Raw genomic sequence first — 20,473 nt, 5'->3', positions numbered from 1 at the left:
TTTGGTATTTGGTATTTGGTATTTGTCAAGGAAATTGTCCATTTCCTCCAGATTCGCCAGTTGTGTTGAGTATAGGCTCTTGTAGTAGAATCTGTTGATTTTTTGGATTTCCTCAGTTTCTGTTCTTATATCCCCCTTTTCATTTCTAAGTTTGTTAATTTGGATATTTCTCTGTGCCCTTTGTTCAGTCTGGCCAAGGGTTTATCTATCTTGTTGTTTTTCTCAAAGAACCAGCTTCTGGATTCGTTTATTCTTTGTATGGTTCTCTTTGTTTCCAATTGATTGATTTCAGCCCTGAGTTTGATGATTTCCTGTCTTCTACTCCTTGTGGGTGAATTGGCTTCTTTTTGTTTCAGGACTTTCAGGTGTATCATTAAGCTGCTAGTGTATGCTCTCTCCATTTTCTTTTTAGAGGCACTCAGGGCTATACGTTTTCCTCTTAGTACTGCTTTCATTGTGTCCCAAAGATTTGGGTATGTTGCGCCTTCATTTTCATTAAATTCTAAAACGTCTCTCTGATTTCTTTCTTTATTTCTTCTTTGGCCAAGGTGTCATTGAGTAGAGTATTATTCAGCCTCCATTTGTATGTGGACTTTCTGTTGTTTTTGTTGCTATTGAAAACCACTCTTACACCATAGTGATCTGATAGGAGGCATGGGATTAGTTCGATCGTCTTATATTTGTTGAGGTCTGCCTTGTTATCAATTATATGGTCGATTTTGGAGAAGGTACCATGAGGTGCTGAGGAAAAGGTATATTCTTTTGCTTTAGGGTGAAATGTTCTCTAAATATCAGACAAATCCAATTGGTCCAAAGCTTCAATTAGTTTTACTGTGTCCCTGTTTAGTTTCTGTTTTCCCGATGGGTATATTGAGGAGAGTGGAGTGTTGAAGTCCCCCACAATTATTGTGTTAGTTGCAATGTGTGCTTTGAGCTTTAGAAAAGTTTCTTTTACGAAAGAGGGTGCCCTTGCATTTGGTGCACAGATGTTCAGAATTGAAAGTTCTTCTTGGTGACCTCCTTATGTTGTCATTTTTCCTTTGACCAGCAAGAAGTGTCCTTCTGTGTCTCTTTTGATGACTTTAGGTGGAAAGTCAATTTTATCTGATATTAGAATGGCTACACATGCTTGTTTCCTGATACCATTGGATTGTAAGATTGTCTTCCAGCCTTTTACACTAAGATATTTTTTTTAACTTTGACACTGAGGTGTGTCTCCTGTATGCAGCAAATTGTAGGGTCCTGTTTCATTATCCAATCTGTTAGTCTATGTCTTTTTATTGGGGAATTGAGATCATTGATGTTAAGAAATATTAAGGAATAGTGATTATTACTTCCTGTCATTTTTGATGTTCTTTTTATATTTGAGTGGTTATCTTCTTTTGGGTTTGATGAAGGAAGTTAACTGCCTTGCTTTTTCCAGGGTGTAGTTTCCCTCCTTGTATTGGATTTTTCCTCCTATTATTCTTTGCAGAGCTGGGTTTGTGGAAAGATATTGTGTAAATTTGGTTTTGTCATGGAATATCGTGGTTTCTACATCTATGATGAATGAGAGTTTTGCTGGGTATAGTAGTCTTGGCTGACATTGGTGTTCTCTTAGAGTCTGTATGAGATCTGCCCAGGATCTTCTAGCTTTCATGGTCTCTGGTGAGAAGTCTGGTGTGATTCTGTTAGGTCTTCCTTTATATGTTACTTGGCCTTTTTCTCTTACTGCCTTTAATATTCTTTCTTTGTTTAGTGCATTTGGAGTTTTGATTATTATGTGACAGGAGGTATTTCTGCTCAGGTCCAGTCTGTTTGGAGTTCTGTAGGCTTCTTGTATATTCATAGGCATCTCTCTCTTTAAGTTAGGAAAATTAAATATTCTTCCATAATTTTGTTTAAGATATTTGCTGACCCTTTCTGTTGTAAATCTTCACTCTCATCTATACCTATAATCCTTAGGTTTGGTCTTCTCATTGTATCCTGGATTTCCTGGATGTTCGGGGATATAAACTTTTTGCATTTTGCATTTTCTTTGACAGTTGAGTCAATGGTTTCTATGGTATCTTCAGCATCTGAGATTCTTTCTTCCATCTCTTGTATTCTGTTGTTTATATTTGCATCTATGGCCCCTGATTTCTTCTCAAGGTTTTCTATCTCCAAAGTTGTCTCTCTTTGTGATTTCTTAGTTGTTTCTACTTCTGTTTTAGATCCAGGATGGTTTTGCTCAGTTCCATCATTTGTTTGTTTGTGTTTTCCTGTAATTCTTTAAGAGATTTTTGTGTTTCCTCTTTCATGACTTCTGCCTGTTGATGCAAGTTCTCCTGCGTTTCTTTAAGTTTTTTTTTTTTTTTTTTTTTTTTTTTTTTTTTTTTTTTTTTTTTGGCCTTTCTTCTTTATTGGCTTCTATCTCTTGGGCCTTATTCTCTTGCATTTCTTTAAGTGATTTTTGTGTTTCCATTATACGGGTTTCTAGCTTATTCATGTTCCCCTGTATTTCTTTAAGAGATTCATTCATGTCCTTTTTGTGTTCTTCTAGCAGCATCATGAACAGTGATTTTTAAATCCAAATCTTGTTTCTCTGGTGTGTTGGCATAACCAGAACTTGCTGATGTTGGAGAGTTTGGTTCAGATGCTGCCATATTGCCTAGATTTCTGTTAGTATCGTTCCTGCATTTGCCCTTTGCCATCTTGTTCTCTGGAGCTAATTGGTCTTGTCTCTGGCTGGTGTTTCAGCCTCCTGAGAGGCTCTATGGCTATTTCTGCAACACTAGATGGCAGGGTTTCCCCTGTTGCAGATTGCTGATGTGCTGTCCTCCTCTTGGGTGCCCTTGCAGCCCTAGTGTGCTTTGCCCCAGATTGTTTCTATGAACCAGATGGTGCCCGTATGCTCCTTCAGGGAGTGCTGAGGGTGTATGCCGCAGGGACCTTTTTTGCGTGCTGATCACTCTGCTGGGTTGGTGCACACCAGGCTCGCCTAGCTGCTTGGGCCCGGAGTCTAGGCAAAAGCCTGGCAGGGCGATGTCCGAGCAATGTTTCCCTCAGCTGTGAGTGTTAATTGGGTCTGTCAGGTGGCCAGGATGGTGGAGTGCGCGCGCTCCCTGAGAGTGCTAGGAGAGTCAGCTGGGCTAGCAACCTCCTGGCCAGGTCAGCACACAGATGGCCCACCAAGCAGCCCAGGGCCTGGGGGCAATCCAGGGCCTGACCGTCTTAGACCCCTGCTATGTTAGCCTCAGACTATGCCTGTTAGCTGGTTTGGTTTTGCCTGCTAGGACTCTCTGACTTCCTGTAGGCAAAATGGTGGTGGAGTGCGCGCCAGCCCAGGCAAACAACCTCCTGGCCGGGTTTACACACCGGTGGCCCCCCGACTACCCCAGGGCCAGGGTTCAGGCCAATGCCCATTGGGCTTAGACCCCCGCGATGTTGGTCTTGGGTTATATTTGAGTACCTCAGTCTGTCTGATCCCTCTGGCGTCCGAGAACCAATATGGAGGCCTTGTAACTTACTGGCCGGAGGCACAATTCTGATGTGGCTTCTGTGTGGTGAAAGGTGCAGTAAATCCTCCGCTGCTTGCAGCTCGGTGATGGTCAGTGGTCGTGGGCACAGGGTCCACCTGGACCCTGTCAGCTTGGTTCTACTGCCGATGGCCCTTCCTCTCGGCAGGTAGATTTCTGAGTTCGAGGCCAGCCTGGTCTACAGAGTGAGTTCCAGGACAGCCAGGGCTACACAGAGAAACCTATTTATTGGTTTTTAGTGAGGCCTTTTGGGATATAAATATTGTTTAAATTATTAAAGGGTTTATGTCTGCACAAACATTTACATATGTATATTTCATTTTCAAAAGCACATATATATTATTCTTATATTTGGTGAAGACAATATCCAATATGGAAAACATTTCCTGCTCTAGGAGATCAAAACTCTTTAAAATTAATTTAAAACCTAAAGAGACAGAGGCCATGTTGCATAGTAGAATTGGGATAGGGCTCCAAGTGATATCACTGTGATCAGATTTATATGTTTACATATATCATGTTCCTAAAAGTAGACATAAATTTAAATATAAATCCTCTTGTTACCTATTCCAAATAAAGATACAGCCACATATTATCATTTCATACTTATTTTACCTATGGAGATTTTTGGATTAAACATATTTTATTCTTTTCATATAAATTCTTAAATTTTATTGATTATGAATAAAATTAACTTAGTTCATGATTAATCTACTTTTAATCTATTTGGTATTAAGAAAATGATGTGGAAAACAAACCACGATCCAATGTGTACAATATATAAATAAGTAATAAAAGACAAATTTCATTAAGTCATTAATTTGTGTTTACTCCTTGTCTGAGATTATTTTTTCATTATTTTTATTGTCATGTGAAAACTACATAGAGAGATATTTAGCAAGATTATTTTTAGTTTGGACAGAAAGAAAACCAGACATGCCTAGATCAGAAGAATACTGAACGCCATTTTATCTCAGGGCACAATTAGCTCCATAAATAAGTGACAGTGAGACCCAGCACTGGGCAGCACAAAGAATATTTGCTAGTAGAAGTCTGTCTAGACCTTGGAAGCTTATGCCATGATTTTCTGTTGTGTTTTCTGAATATCAAAGTCTTCAATTCCTTTGTTAGTATGCTAATTTTGGAAGTAAATGTATGGATAAACTTTTCGGATCTTTTGACCAGCCATTAAATAAGTAGATAGAAGCTATCAGAATAAGAATAAATCAAAACATTAAGATATAAAATGATAACATATAGATCTGATATTTTGTGTAATAGGGACACAGTTGATTCAGTGAGACCATAAAGAGTAATGATGGACACCATTTTATCTTGTACCATTTGATTATATTTACTAAAGCTTTGGTGTTCACATGTGGCCCATGCAAAATTTATGATATCATTACCAAATATGGGAAACAAGTCTCATGATTTTGTCCATCTTATAAGGGTTCCTAGGTGAAACTGAGAACAACTGAAACAGTAGTGGTTTTCTGTTATATGTGAACTGGGCCACATAATAATGTAAAGATATTTCCCATCTGGGAATTCTAGGTTGATGGATAACACAATTTTCACTTTCATTTGGGCATAAAGGATTTTGATATTATAAAAATGAGTACTAGAAAGGCAGATGAGAGAAAAAATAGAAGCTAGGTATACATAGCACAACAAACCGGTTTTTTGGCCTAATCCTGAGAATTATTCTAACCCTGATATATCTTCTTTGTGTAGTAGGGATACTATTGATTCAGTTGGACCATAATGAATAATAATGGCCACGAAAACCTGAGCATAACCTTGGGACTTATCGTAAATCTCTAATTCTGTCTTAACCCCTTAATTTCCTAAGTACCCTAAACCTAAAAATGCATATCCTGATCCTAACCATAATCCTCTAATCCTCTAACCATAACTCTAATCCTGCTTAATGTGGAGGATATTCCTTAATTATACCTTTTGAAGTGATAAACCCTTTCTTCAATTTCAATATTTTTTTTCTATATATTTCTTGAGTTTATCCCTTTAAATCTTCAATTTTATTTTGGGTTCTATCTCCCCCTTTGTTGGATCCTTTAGCTGGTATCATTACCCTTGGGTCTTGGGAACCTCTCACTTCCCTGGTGTCTGTGACTTTCTAGAGGCTACCACCTCCACTGGGGCATTCCCAGTCCTCCAGTGTGACATATTTATATTATTTCCCAACTGTCTGTCCATCTCTCACGTCTCTTCCCACACCTGATCCGGCCCACCCTCTTTGTATATCCCCCTCCTTACTCCCTACAAGGCACCCATGGAGTAATGTCATTGGACAATGTTGCCTCAAGGAATGTAAAGTAGCCTTTCATTGTGTAAAAAATAATAATTTTGTTGCTTCTTCCATAGAAGATGTTAGGACTTTGGATCTGTCCGTGTATAATATTCATTATATGGATATTTCATTAGCTGATTTCTCTGCAATCCCTGGCCCTCTGACCCCTGACATGAGCCAGGTAAGGAGAAAGTAGAAGGTAGAGGGGAGAGTCTGATCCAGAGGTCAGTGTTCTATACAACGGATTAAGGTGTATATTGTACATATCAATGTAGACCTGGCCTGCAGGTTTTCCCAGCTCCCCTCAGTTGCCCTCACCTCGAACACTGAACTCTCCACCCAGGGATTTGCTGCCTTTTCCCAGAGCCTTTTCCTGTATCATCCATATATTTTGGTCTCCTCTTTCTCTTTTCCTTCCATTCTCTCTCTGTGCATACACCCTTTCTATCTTTCTCTTCTCCCTCAAGCCACCCCTTCCGAATTGATGTCCTGAGTTAAGGTTCTTGAAGCCAATGAAAACTGACAAAAATTCCCCAATAAACTTGCATTTAATATAATTTATCTCGATTCAATTGGCTTATTTCTTTTCCTTTCTTTTCTTTTCTTTTTTTTTTTGGGGGGGGGGGGATTTGGTTTTTTCGAGACAGGGTTTCACTGTATAGCTCGGGCTGTCCTCGAACTCACTCTGTAGACTATGTTGTTCTCAAACTCAGAAATCTGCCTGCCTCTGCCTCCAAGAGTGCTAGGATTACAGGCATGTGCCACAACCGCCCAGCTCAATTGGGCTATTCAAAGAGTGAGAACAAATTTATCACCAGCAAAGTAATAACCTATTAGTCAAGAAGGTAAATGTTAGATAAAAAAGAACGGGTAGCAAAAGGTTGGAAGACATAAGGAAATGCTGTTAGGAGACAGAAAGACCAACTCCTGGGCAAGGGGTAGTTCTACCAGGCACACCTAGTAACAGGTAAGAAATGAGGAATGTCAGGGAGAACTGACAACAAGATCTGCTTTGATTTGTTAAATGGGAATGTCAGCCATTTGTCCAAGGACTTGAGACTTATCAGTAGGAAAAGTGAGAAAGATCAAAATGATTAATTACAATCTCAAAAATTATTTAAAGAGAGTAATCTCATTGATTCAGGGTAAGAGGGCATGGGGTTTGGGTTTTCTGAAGGGGAGTCATGGAAAGGAAAAAACATTTGCAATGTAAGTAAGGACAATATCCAATACAACAGAATCCTTTAAAAATATTTTAAAAGTTTGAATGGGCTTTATTATTTCCAATATTATTCAGGTACGTTTTTGAGCTCAACAAATAGTATTCATAACTTTTCCCTCAGTTTGCGCACTTTCAGACAAAAATAAGACAATCTTATTATGCAGAGTAATGACAATTATATGGATATCCTGTGTTGGTTGAGCTAGTGTAAATACCAAAATTTGATTTCTAGAAATAAATTGACTTCCATATCAGGAGTTTAGTGTGCCCTGGAAAGTGAAATTCCCAAAATGGCAAGTGACTACACCAGCTTCCAAGCTGGTTCATGAACTCAATTGTTACCTGGGTCACTATTTATTTGTAATTCCAGCAAATATGCCATGGAGGGTAGAGGACACTCACTCATTAATATCTTCTCCTTTACACTGACCAGTAGAGCCAAGACTCAAAGGAGGTATATGTCTGTCTTGAAGACACAGTGCAGAAGAGAAAGTATTAGGTCTTCAAAGCAAGTCTTAATTACATATAACGACCAATGTCTCAGCTACAGAAGACACTCCTCTAACAGAAACAAATACCAATGCTACTGAGTGAAAGGAATGAATTTTTTTTAATGATGAGGAAACTATGGAGAAAAGAAACAAATAAGAGATTAGTGCAGTGACACATAAAGAAAATTAAATACAAAAAGGAATACTAACAATTGACTTTTTTTATTTGATATATTTTTTTTATTTACATTTCAAATGATTTCCCCTTTCCTAGCCCCCCCTCCCCGAAAGTCCCATAAGCCCCCTTCTCTCCCCCTGTCCTCGCACCCAACCCTTCCCACTTCCCCATTCTGGTTTTGCCGAATACTGCTTCACTGATTCTTTCCAGAACAAGGGGCCACACTTCCTTTCTTCTTGTACCTCATTTGATGTGTAGATTATGTTTTGGGTATTTCAGATTTCTAGGTTAATATCCACTTATTAGTGAGTGCATACCATGATTCACCTTTTGAGTCTGGGTTACCTCACTTAGTATGATGTTCTCTAGCTCCATCCATTTGCCTAAGAATTTTATGAATTCATTGTTTCTAATAGCTGAATAGTACTCCATTGTGTAGATATACCACATTTTTTGCATCCACTCTTCTGTTGAGAGATACCTGGGCTCTTTCCAGCATCTGGCAATTATAAATAGGGCTGCTATGAACATAGTAGAGCATGTATCCTTATTACATGGTGGGGAATCCTCGGGTATATGCCCAGGAGTGGTATAGCAGGATCTTCTGGAAGTGAGGTGCCCAGTTTTCGGAGGAACCGCCAGACTGATTTCCAGAGTGGTTGTACCAATTTGCAACCCCACCAGCAGTGGAGGAGTGTTCCTCTTTCTCCACACCCTCTCCAACACCTGCTGTCTCCTGAATTTTTAATTTTAGCCATTCTGACTGGTGTAAGGTGAAATCTCAGGGTTGTTTTGATTTGCATTTCCCTATTGACTAATGAAGTTGAGCATTTTTTAAGATGCTTCTCTGCCATCCGAAGTTCTTCAGGTGAGAATTCTTTGTTTAACTCTGTACCCCATTTTTTAATATGGTTGTTTGGTTTTCTGGAGTCTAACTTCTTGACTTTTTAAAGAAAAAATATGTTTGAAAAACCACATAGGTATACTAACTTTGAAAAATAACCGACATTTCATAGTAGAGGGAGAGATATTAAGAAGAAAGTATTTGATCTTGTCTGTATATGCAATGTTACTGGTGACAAACACAGCACATCTAATGGGTTGTGTTACAAATTTCTGAAATGATTTAAATATATCAGTGAGCATTACACACATATCTGCAGGAGAATCCCTTAATTGATAATTCAATATTCACTGGCTCAAGCTAACTTACCCAAATTGTACAGCCCCACAATCTGGTCTGTTTTCCTTCACATACATCAATTAATACAAGCAGGGAAATTACAAAATCATTCAGTCTGCTTGTTTCAGGCCTTTCTTCATAACTGTGTCCCCTGCAACTGACTCCCTTAAACTTTGATCTGTGATGTCGCTGTTGTCTCCCATGTTTCACTGTGTCTTGTCCACACCAACCTGTTTCTCATATTCTAGACTGAAGACAGAAGCCATGCTTCACATGTAAATCATTTTCCTGTTCCTGCAATCGGCAGTTCACTACATGATTCCAATGGGCAATTTAAAACTCTGGTGAGGCACAGCCTTTTAAGTAAATAATTTAGGAAGTTTATCAAAAGGAAATCACAGTCAATTCTCTCAAGAGAAACAGACTGGCAACAAGGTGACCTAAGTCAACATAGCTTTCCTTGGAAACATTTTTTAAAAGGCTGAAGACAGATCTGTCTTAGAGATAATATGCCTTCCCAGGGAGAAATCAGTCTACACACAATTAAAGATTAAAAGACCCCTTTAAGGATATTACAAATTCACCTCTGTCTAATGTTTTTTTAGGATCAGGCTTCATGTTATATTTAGGCAATTTAAATAGGAACAGGAAACTGCAAGTCTAGCCAGTTAGGTGGATGGAAGATTTACACAGTAAAGATATTCCTGCAATTATTTCCTAAGTACACCAGGGCCCTAATGCAAAGAGGTCATTTTTCAGTGAAAGGGTTCTAAATCAAAGGTCCTAGAAGGTGAAAAACAGAAGAAGTAAAAGGTAGAATTTATAAAAGTAGGCTGGAGAGATGTCTTAGTGGTTAAGAGTGTTAACTGTTCTTCTATAGATCCTGAGTCCAGTTTGCAGCAAAAACATGGTGGCTCACAACCATCTGTAATGGGATATAATGTCCTCTCTGGTGTTTCTGAACACATATGTGAATATATATAAATATTTATATATATTTAAAAGAAAAATTAATGTATAAAATTTGTGGCAATCTTATAGTAGTCTTTTCTTATGCTAAGTAAAGCTCTTAAGAATAGCATCTTGAATTCTAGTTAAAGAGAGAAAATGTAAAGAAATTGGAGACTTCTATGAAGCCAGGACAAACTATCATACCATAGGACAAACTTAGAGTGAGTCTCATAAACAATGCTACACTAGGAGAATAGATCTTATCTCAGAACCATTATTGACAAAGCCTACAGTGGTCTCAGGACTGATAAGCTCAGGTCCATATGGTGGATAGAGATGGGTGGTGAGGATATAAAATGTCCGAAAGACTCTGGTTCCAGACCATTACCAGCTCTCCCTAGCATATTCCTGGCTTTAGAAAAGGAGCTCTATTTTATTATCAATATATTGTGGCCTAAGGAAAAGCACCCAAGGCCCAGGCCCCAGGCCGTTATTGACTCTGCCAAGTATGTTCCTGAGTTTGAAAGGAGCTATGTCATTCTCCATGAATGAGGGCCTCATGGAAAGACTTGGTATATAAGGCTAGACTTCCATCCAACAGTGTTTCCTCTCTCTCTCTCTCTCTCTCTCTCTCTCTCTCTCTCTCTCTCTCTCTCTCTCTCTCTCTCTCTCTCTCTCTCTCCCTCTCTCTCTCTGTCTCTCTCCCTCTTCCTCTGTCTCACTCTCTCTATTTTGCTCTCTTACCTCTATCTCTTTGTCTCTCGGTCTATTTCATTGTTTTATTTACTTATATTCCATATATTGCCTCACTATCCAGTATCCCCTCCGAGGGTTCTTTACTCTATTGCCCCTTGCCTTTGCCTTTGAAAGGGTGCTCCATCACCCCACCTCCACTCCTCTCAGCCACACATCCACCAACACCTCACCTTCCCCATGCTCCTTCTCTGGGGCATGAAGTCACTACATGATTCTGTGCATTGTCTCCTACTGAGTACAGACTATTCAGTCCTCTGCTACATTTGTTACTGGTGCCATGTACCAGCCCATGCATGTTCTACGCTAGATGGCTTAGTATCTTTGAGCACCCAGGAGTCTGGGTTACTTGATACTGTTGGTCCTCTTAAGGGATTGCCATCCCCTACAGCTCCTTCCATCCTTCCACTAACTCTTCCATAGGGGTCCATGTCCTGAGTCCAATGATTGGCTATAAGTATCTGCATCTGCCTCAGTTGCTGTTAGACCCTCTCAGAGGACAGCCATGCTAGGCTCCTGTCTACAAGTACACAGGTTTTTTTATCCTTCTCAAATGGCTGTCACCCACTATAGATTTTTTTATTGAAAAAAGAATTAAAAACAGTTTATGATAAAATTGAAGATTTTCATGGAAAATATTTCTGATAATATAGAAGAGATATATAGAAAAGAACTTTAAAATTTACAATTTTCATGGAAAATTAAAGAGTAAAATGATATTCACAGAAAACATTGCTATATTTATTCAAAAATAAAATAGAACCTTTTAATGGTAGAATTGAAGATTTGCATGGACAATATGTCTGATAAAATTATAGAAAACTTTAGACAAACATGTTAAAATTGAATATTATCATGGAAAATTTTATATAGATACAATAATGGTAGGCATCCACCTTTAATTAATTAGAAAGATTTTTATATCTACCATTTTATCTAGATAACTGTCCAGGAAATATTCAATTTTACCATGTTTGGCTATATATTTCTTGAATTTTATCAGAAATATTTTTTACATAAATCTTCAATTTTACTTGACAATGGTTATAATTCCACTTACAATAAACTTAGAATTATTTTATACCTATCATTTTATCTGTATAATCTCCATGATAATCTTCAATTATAACTTGTCTTCAAATTTATCAGAAATATTTTTCATGTAAATCATCAAGTTTATAAGAAAATGTTTATAATTCCAATGTAGGCTTTACAATGAGACAGAGCTATGCATTTCTCAATCAGAACATGGGGACTTCAGGCCCACCAGACCTTAATGTTGGTGGTGACTCAATACTGACACTTTGAGCAGCTTGTCACAAACCTGTTTTTTGTTATGAGCATGTACCAAGTAGCTGATTGTACATCACATTTGTCTCTTTTGTTATAGTTTGGAGACAGATTTCTAAACAAACCTGATGAAGGAACATGGGAATGCTAACATCCTACTCTCTTACCAGCCTGCTTAGGTTCCTATCTGTGGGGTAATTTTAAGGCCGTCCTCCTTCAGCTAAATGCTACTTACTGTCACTATTTCCTAAGCTTGGTAAGACCTTTGCTTCACCAAATCTAATTTTCTTCATCTCAGTTTAGTATTACAGTGCTATGCAGCAAAGGAGAGGCCTTTCAACAGCTCTCAATATTAACTGCAGTTGGATTTATCTCCTTAGTGGTAAATGCTGAGGGCAAAACCTGTAGAAGAATCTAGAGAAACCAGTGCTGTCCAAGTTTACTATCCTGCCCATGACATTTTTTCAATCAAGCCCCTGGTCCAAGTATTTTGAGCAGATTCATCCCTGATAGTGAAGTTATTGAGAGGTCACAGTCTGATCTAGCAAGGGAGGAAAACTGCAAGGGACTTCACAGGTGCAAACATCTGGCTACACCTGGCCAATGCTTGCCATGCAGCTCTAGGGAGGACCAACCACCACTGTTCCCACTGCTCATATGTCTGCTCCTCCTTACTATGGGCAGCAACTCTGTGCTCAACATGTCTCAAAAATGTAGCCTACTTGCGGTTCCCTCGTAGCATCTCAATTTTATTGGGATTATTTTCCATGTAAACCTCGAATTTTATCAAAAAATTTCTAATTCCCTCTTTATTTAATTTACAAATATTTTAAGTCTATCCATTTAGAGGTATCCCTTTCTTTGTAAATCTTCAAATTTCACACTTTTTCTTTGTATTTCTTCAATTTTACCAGTAATATATTCCATGAAATTTTCCATTTCATACCAAATTTTTATATGCCGTTGGACATTCAGTAAAATTAAAATTGTCTAAGTATTTTAATATTATTTTCCAACAAATTCTTCGATTTTAACACATTTTTCTATATATTTCTTCAATTTTCTCAGAAATGTTTTACATGCAAAATCTCAATTTTATCAGACAATATTTCTACTTTATTTTTTAATCATTTTAGGATTTTTCATGTCTATCATTTATCTGTATTATTTTTCAATTAAAACCTTCAATATTTCAAATTCTACTTCATTTTTTTCCACAAATATTTTCAGTGAATGTTTCTACTACCTTTTTTAATTAGTTTAGAATTATTTTATGTCTAACATTTTATCTGTATTATTTTCTGATATCTTCAATTTTAATTCATTTCCTGTATATTACTTCAATTATATTAGAAATATTTTCCATCAAAATCTTCAATTTTATCAATTTTTTTCAAGGTTCTTGGACAATATTCTAAGTATGTTTTTGATATTTACTATTTTACAATTATTATTTTTCAACTAATTCTTCAATGTTAACAAATACACACACACACATATCTTCAATATTACTACTCATATTAGTTAAGAGAAACTTTAATTTTTTCAGAAAATATTTCTATTTAATTTTTCAATTATTTAGAGATGTTTTATGTACACAATTTTATCTAAATTGTTTCATATGAAAATTTTCAATTTAACCCTACTTTTCGATATATTTCTTCAATTTTATCAGAAAAATTTTCCATGAAAATCATCACATTTTTCAGAAAATATTTGTAGGTGCTTGATTTAGTAAAGATAATTTCTCTTTTTACCATTATTATTTTCCAACAGATTCTTCAATTTTAACACTTTATTTTTAAATTCATTCCTAAAATTGAATTTGTCTACACATTTAGTTTTCTTGATCAACTTTTTATGTGTATTTATTTTCAATGCAAAATCTCAATTTGAAGTAAATTTTATGCATATTTCTTCAATTTTATAAGAAATATTTTCCATGAAAGCCCTCAATTTGGTTAGAATTTTTTACATAGTTTGTCAGTAAGTTTTGATGTATTATCTATGTATACACTTTCATGTGTATTGTTGTACATCAAATTCTTAAATTTTAATACACATATTTATTTATCACTTCAAATTCATCGAAAATGTCACATTGGTGTCCCTGTCTGTCACTCAGCGAACACTGGCCCTGACACTGACATCACCCCTTGCCTGCCCCTTGCCCATCTATCTCAGCCCCTGGCTCGACCCTTGTTGGAGTCCCTGTGTCACCCAGCAACTGCTGTTCTCGCCCCTGATGTCACTCCAATCCCTGGTCCTGCCCCTCATCCCTCCATTTCTGCCCTGTAGGCACTACTTTGGCGACCCTGTCTATGACCAGGCGATGCTAGCCTCTCCCCTGACATCACGCCAGTCTTGCCCAGCGTCCAGTCACTGGAATGATGTCATTTCCTGTCATTCATTTTTATGAATGAAAGTGGGCCAGGAGTTTGAAAGTTCATGTTGGTCAGTGGTGTGGCAAAGGTGGGAGGGAGTTGAGCCTGCAGTTTTAGCAACTGCTGGGATTGCCAAGCTTCCCCTGGTGGGCGTAGAATGGCTGTGCAGGGAATGATGGGACAGGACTGAATTCGCATTTGCATTCGGATGAAGATAGTTCGCCTTGCTGCGGGTGTCTGTGAGCTCTGGAGTGACTCTGCACCATCCTCCTGTTGTCTCCGCAGATGTGGTCTGTGAGTTTGGAGAGGCCCGGCAAAGTGCAGGCTTCCTACTCTGGAAAGTTTGCAGCAGGGTGGAGTGCAAACCCTCTCTGTGCTCAGGGCTGGGACAGTGGCCTCCTGGCACGACCCTCCAATGGGAACGGAAGCTGAGCCTGGCCACCATGGATCTCTGGGATGTGTTCCCAGCCCTCACTTCTGTGTGTGAGCTGGTGAGACAGGTAGGAAATTCACAGGCCAATAAACTGAATCCTGTTCCTTAATGAGACAGGACAGGCTGCGAAATGACAAAGACCTGGTAGAGTTTACAGAGGTCTTGGCTGGCACTTTCCCAATGAACATAAATGATCAAGTTGGAGCTGGCTAGGTTCAAGGGCTATGGAATGGGTGGGGCTAAGTCCTAGGCTAACTTTTTTTTGTTCTTTTTGTTATTTTTGTTGTAGTGTTTTATATTGCTTTACTTTAGATGTTTAGTCTTTTGATTATTATGCAGCAAAGTGAACATTTTCCCAATCTGTTTGGTGTTTTGGATGTGTCTTTTACACTTGCAGACACCTTCTTTAGTGTAGGAAAGTTTTCATTTATGATTGTAGTGGAAATGTTTTCTAGACATTTTTGTTGATTGATCATCTTTAGGCTCGCCTTCACCCTCTCCTTCTTCTGAGGTGTTCCCTGTGGCTGTGCAGATTGAATGGTTCTCTGTTTCCTGCTTTTCACCTGGCGTTGTTTGATATCTATCAGCTGTTGAAGCGAGTTTCAGTTTTCTTGAGCCAAGCATTTAGCTATAAATAAAACTCAAAACTCTATTTTCTTTTTATGCCACGGTTTCTTTGTATAGCACTGGCTACTGGCTCTCCTGGAACTCACTCTGTAGACCAGGCTGGCCTCAAACTCAGAAATCCACCTGACTCTGCCTCCCCAGTACTGGGATTACAGGCATGTACCACCACTGCCTGGCTAAAATGCTTGCTAGTAAAAATCCACCTTTAATGTTAGTAGCCTGGGTCATGCATTAGGTCATCCATGCCTGGGTGTGATTGATACTTCCAATGCACCCTCAGTAATGGCCTAGGCAAGCTGTTCACCATGATTATGGGGAGAAGACAAGTGCTTTGAGGAAAGCTCAGGGACAGGTCCTGGTAAGTGCAGGGTCCTGGCTCACAGAGGGGAGCAGCAGGCAGCTGACCAGTGTAAGCTGGTATGTTGTTTCCTTCCACAGGTCTGGGTAGGGTTACAATACCTCTTGGAATCTTATTTAAAATGTTAATGGAGTGCAAACCACTCCTGAGATCTTGAGAATGTGTGGCTCTGGATAGGAAGCACACTTTAACCTGAGGGGGCTAAGACCCACTGGCCAATCAAGGGAACCAGACAGACCTGCCAGTCAGACAATGAGGCGGGATCTTCCCTGATTCTTCCTGTGTGTTCACTGTGGCTGTGCAGGTTGAATGGATCTCTGCATCCTGCTCTGAGCTCTGCTGTTGGGTGCTGTGAAGGGACTTCAGGGAAACTCTGAACTCAAGACATGGTGAGCACAAGATATATGGTCACAATGGGGAGGACCATGCGGCTGAGCAGTGGAACCTGGGGTGGTGGGTCTCCATGGGGTTGGATCAGAAGCATCAGCCATATGTAACTTCTCTGAGGTTTTTAGTGGTGCTTCTTACTTGCTAGATCAGGCCATGACCTCTTAAAAACTTCAATATCATGACTGATTGTAATTTTGTCCAAAATATCTGAACCAGTTGCTTTCTTGTAGAAACATGGGTGTTTTTTTGACTATGCAGCACCTGTGTCCAAACCTCTTTGTCTTTTTTAATATATATTAAGAAGGCAGGAGTAGTAGTCCTGAGGAGATGGCTCAGGAGGTCAAGAGCTCTGGCTGTTCCTACACAAATCATGAGTTCAATTCTTAGCAATCACATGGTGGTTCAAAACTCTATGTAATGGGATCCAGTGCCCTCTTCTGGCCTGCAGGAATATATGCATGGAGAACATTGTATAAGTAATGAATTAAATTATTAAAAAAAGAAGAAAGATATGAACCTAATAGTTTTGATTTCAAACATTACTAGTTTTTGCTTTGTTTAGATTGTTATTTTTTCTGCTATTTTTTATTTTATATTCCTTTAACTGTTTAAATGTTTAGTGTTTTGATTATTATGTGGCAAATGCACTCTTTCCCAATCGGTTTTGTATTTTTGATGCTTTATGTACATTATCATGCACCTTCTTTAGTTTATGACAGTTTTCATTTATGATTTCATTGGAAACATTTGCTACACCTTTAGGCTGATCATTCTTCTTCTTCTTCTTCTTCTTCTTCTTCTTCTTCTTCTTCTTCTTCTTCTTCTTCTTCTTCTTCTTCTTCTTCTTCTTCTTCTTCTTCTTCTTCTTCTCTCCTTCTCCTTCTCCTCCTTTTCCTTCTCATTCTCATTCTCCTTCTTCACCTCCTCCTTCCTCCTCCTCCTTCTTCCTCCTCCTCCTTTTCTTATTCTACATCTTCCTTTTCGTCTTCTTCTTCTTTTCCACTTCTTCTTTCTCTAAGATGTCCTGAAAAATTAAACTAGACTAAAACACACAGGAGACCTAATTCAAAAGAGGTTGTATGTGGGAAAGGAGAGGAATGAGAACCTGAGGATGGTGACTCATTTTCATGGCTGGCATTACTTATCATTCATTACCGGTATCTGGGCTTCTACGTTTGTGGAGACTGGGATCTAGTTAATGATTTCTCAGTTTGTCTTGTTTTGGTGGGAGATTATTCCTGGGTTATAGTTTGCTATCTAAATTTTCAGAGTGTTGGCTGAGCATTGCCTCTTTTACTGACTTGTTTTGTAGGCATATGCAGAAAGGAATGCTGTTTAATGTTGAAAGTTAGCAGAGGAGCTGGGGAGGAAGAGATAGTCTTAGAAATGCACAAGGAGACATAGTCAGGAGAGAGGTGAAGCTGCCAACATTTCAACATTTCAGCATTTCAGAACCACAGTCATCTGAAGGAGCCTCAGTTGAGGGTGTGCTCTCATCAGAATGGCAGGTTGCTATGTCTGTGTGACATAGTGTTGATGATTGACATGGGAAGGCTCTTCCACTGAGGGTAACAATATCCATAAGCAAGTGGGCCTGGGCTGGATGAGAGAGCTACCTGAGCATGGGATACTGATCTAGTAGGAGTGCAGTCCAGAAGACAATGTTTGCCCATCCTTTTTACCTTCAGTTGTAGCTTTAGTTTCTACTCTAAGCTTCCAAAGTGATGAACTGTGTTCTGAAAAAAAAAACATTCACAATATCTGTTTATTAACAGAGATGCTTTTGCTCAAAGGACTCCATCACAGCAGCAGAGTAACAAGTTAGAACAACAATAACAACCACAAAAGTATTATCAAGAAGTGATTTTGCTGCTGACCAGAATCTAGGTTTTCTTTTAAAGGAATGTGAAAATTGTCAGAAACTGAGAAGGAAAAAGTCACAGAAAGCTGTTCAGGGATATTAATCAGTTGTTCTCATAGGACTTGGGAGACCGGAGTGTTGACACTATGCAGCCAGATGAAATTGAGATCATAGCATTTCAGACGAAAATGGACACTGGGTAAATTTTGGTGAAAGGTCATGTGTGTGATATTTTGGCCAAAAATCTTTTCTCCTTGGCCTACACCCTGGAATATTGATTCTGGTAAAATTTAAAAATAATGGGCTGACTTTGATATTTTCATTCTATTTATATGTATTTGTTCATTTTCCCCACTTATTTAACATTTATTTACTTACTTTAAATTCCACTTTCTCCCAGATATCTATTCCAATTATATAGTCCTTCACCCCTTACTCCTTTTATCTCTCGAAGGAGGACGGGGACCTCTAGATTACCCACAAACCATGGCATTTCATGTCTCTGCATGTTTAGGAATATCTCTCTTGCGGAGGTCAGGGTAGGCCTCTACATTACAGGAATAGTTTGGACAGACAGGCAACAGCATAAGAGACATCTCCTGCTCCGTTTGTTGGGGGAACAACATGAAGACTGAGTAGCCTATGTACTCAGTCCATGCTGTGCATGCTCTTTAGTTGGTGACTCAGTCTCTGAGAGTCTCCTGGTGTGCAGGTTAGTTGACACTGAGGATCTCCTTATGGACTTCTTGCTCCATCTGAGTCCCTCAATCTTTTCCCCAAGTCTTCCAAAATACCCCTGGGCTCTGAACAATGTAAGTCTGTGGATCTCTGTATCTGTTTCAGTCAATGATATGGGTAGAGACTCTCAGAGGACAATCATGCTAAGCTACTCTCTGGAAATATAACAAAGTATATACTCAGTAATGTCAGGGATTGGCACTTGCCTGTGTGTTGGGTCTCAAGTTGGGCAGAGTATAGTCTGGCCATTCCCACATTCTCTGCTCCATTTTATGTGTGCATTTCTTGTAGACAGGACAAACTTAGAGTGGAAAGATTTTTGGTTTAGTTTGGGTAATTAACTCTCCACTGGAGGTCCTACCTGGCTTTAGAATGTGGTCTCTTCATGTCCAATTCTCACTACAATGCATTTCACCTATGGTTACCCCCATAGACACCCTGTTGCCCTCCCTTTCATCATTTGTGGCACAGCCTAAAGATGCCTGTACCCTTAGACCCCTGAGAACTGCATATTTCAATTCATTTTCTGGACCCTATGGTCCTTCTTTCCTTTCACCACACCTGTTCCATAACCTCTCCTTCCCCTTTCTTAACTACTGGCCCTTCCAGTTCTATATCATCTGCTTCAAATGACTGTTTTATTTCCACTTCTGAGTGAGATTCAACCATGCTTATTTTAGCCTTCCTTCTTTTTAAAATATATTTACTTATCATATGCAAGTGCACTGTATCCGTTTCCAGACACACCAGAAGAGGGCATCAGATCTCATTACTGGTGGTTGTGAGCCACCATGTGGTTTCTGTGATAAGAACTCAGGACTTTCCCAAGAGCAGTCAGTGCTCATACCAACTGAGCCATCTATTCTGCCCCTTAGGGTTCTTTCTTGTTTAGCTTCTTCAGGTCCAAGGAGTGTCATGCAGATATCCTGCAATTTATGGCTATTATTCATTTGTAAGTGAGTTCATCTATTTGTCCTTCTGGGTCTGGGATACTTCACTTAGGATAATAGTATTTAGATATATCCATTTGAATGCAAGATTCGTAATGTTCTTGTTTTTACTAGCTGAATAGTATTCCATTTTGTAAATGAACCACATATTCTGTATCCAAATTTTGGTTGAGGGACATCTTGATTTTTTTTCAGTTTCTAGCTGTTATAAGTAAAACAGATATGAACTTAGTGAATCACATGCTCTAGTGGGTAGATGCCCTAAGAGCTTTTCCTAAGTGTAACACGTCCTCCTGCTAAATTTTAAATTCATGGAAGGAGTAGGCAATGTGTTCCTAGTCCCAAGAAGGAACTTTAAATAAAACCTGCTGCAAGTGTGGTTCAAGTGAGGCAGAGTCCATCACCTTAGAAACCAAACTTGGGAGGGTCTTTTATATGGTGCTGCTTCTGAAAATTGATAGATTAAAAATTCAAGATCATGGATTCCTCCTATATGGTTTCAGTTAGGCACTATTACACCATTCTTTTGGCAGAATCAGAGCCCCAGGGAAGACTCCCTGAGAGTTCATTGCAGTGAAGTTATGAGGATGATGTTTGCATTGCACTTTGTGACCTCAAGGTGTTTATAGATCTAAGGCATTGAGATATCTGCCATGGAGAGATGCATACAGGGAAATGAAGTACACAAACTAAGAGTTGGATGAGAAATTACAGAAATAGGGCCATTTAAGCCTTTAGAAAGTGAAGTCCAATGTGTCTGGGCCAAAGCTATAGTACTTGTTGATTGCTCTGCTGTGCTGCTTGCCTTGGTCCTCTCTTCTTTCCCTAAGTGCACATCCCTATCTATTGGAAT

The sequence above is a fragment of the Apodemus sylvaticus genome, chromosome 20 (assembly GCF_947179515.1).
Source record: "Apodemus sylvaticus chromosome 20, mApoSyl1.1, whole genome shotgun sequence".
NCBI lineage: Eukaryota > Metazoa > Chordata > Mammalia > Rodentia > Muridae > Apodemus > Apodemus sylvaticus.
This window is presented reverse-complemented; position numbering follows the sequence as displayed.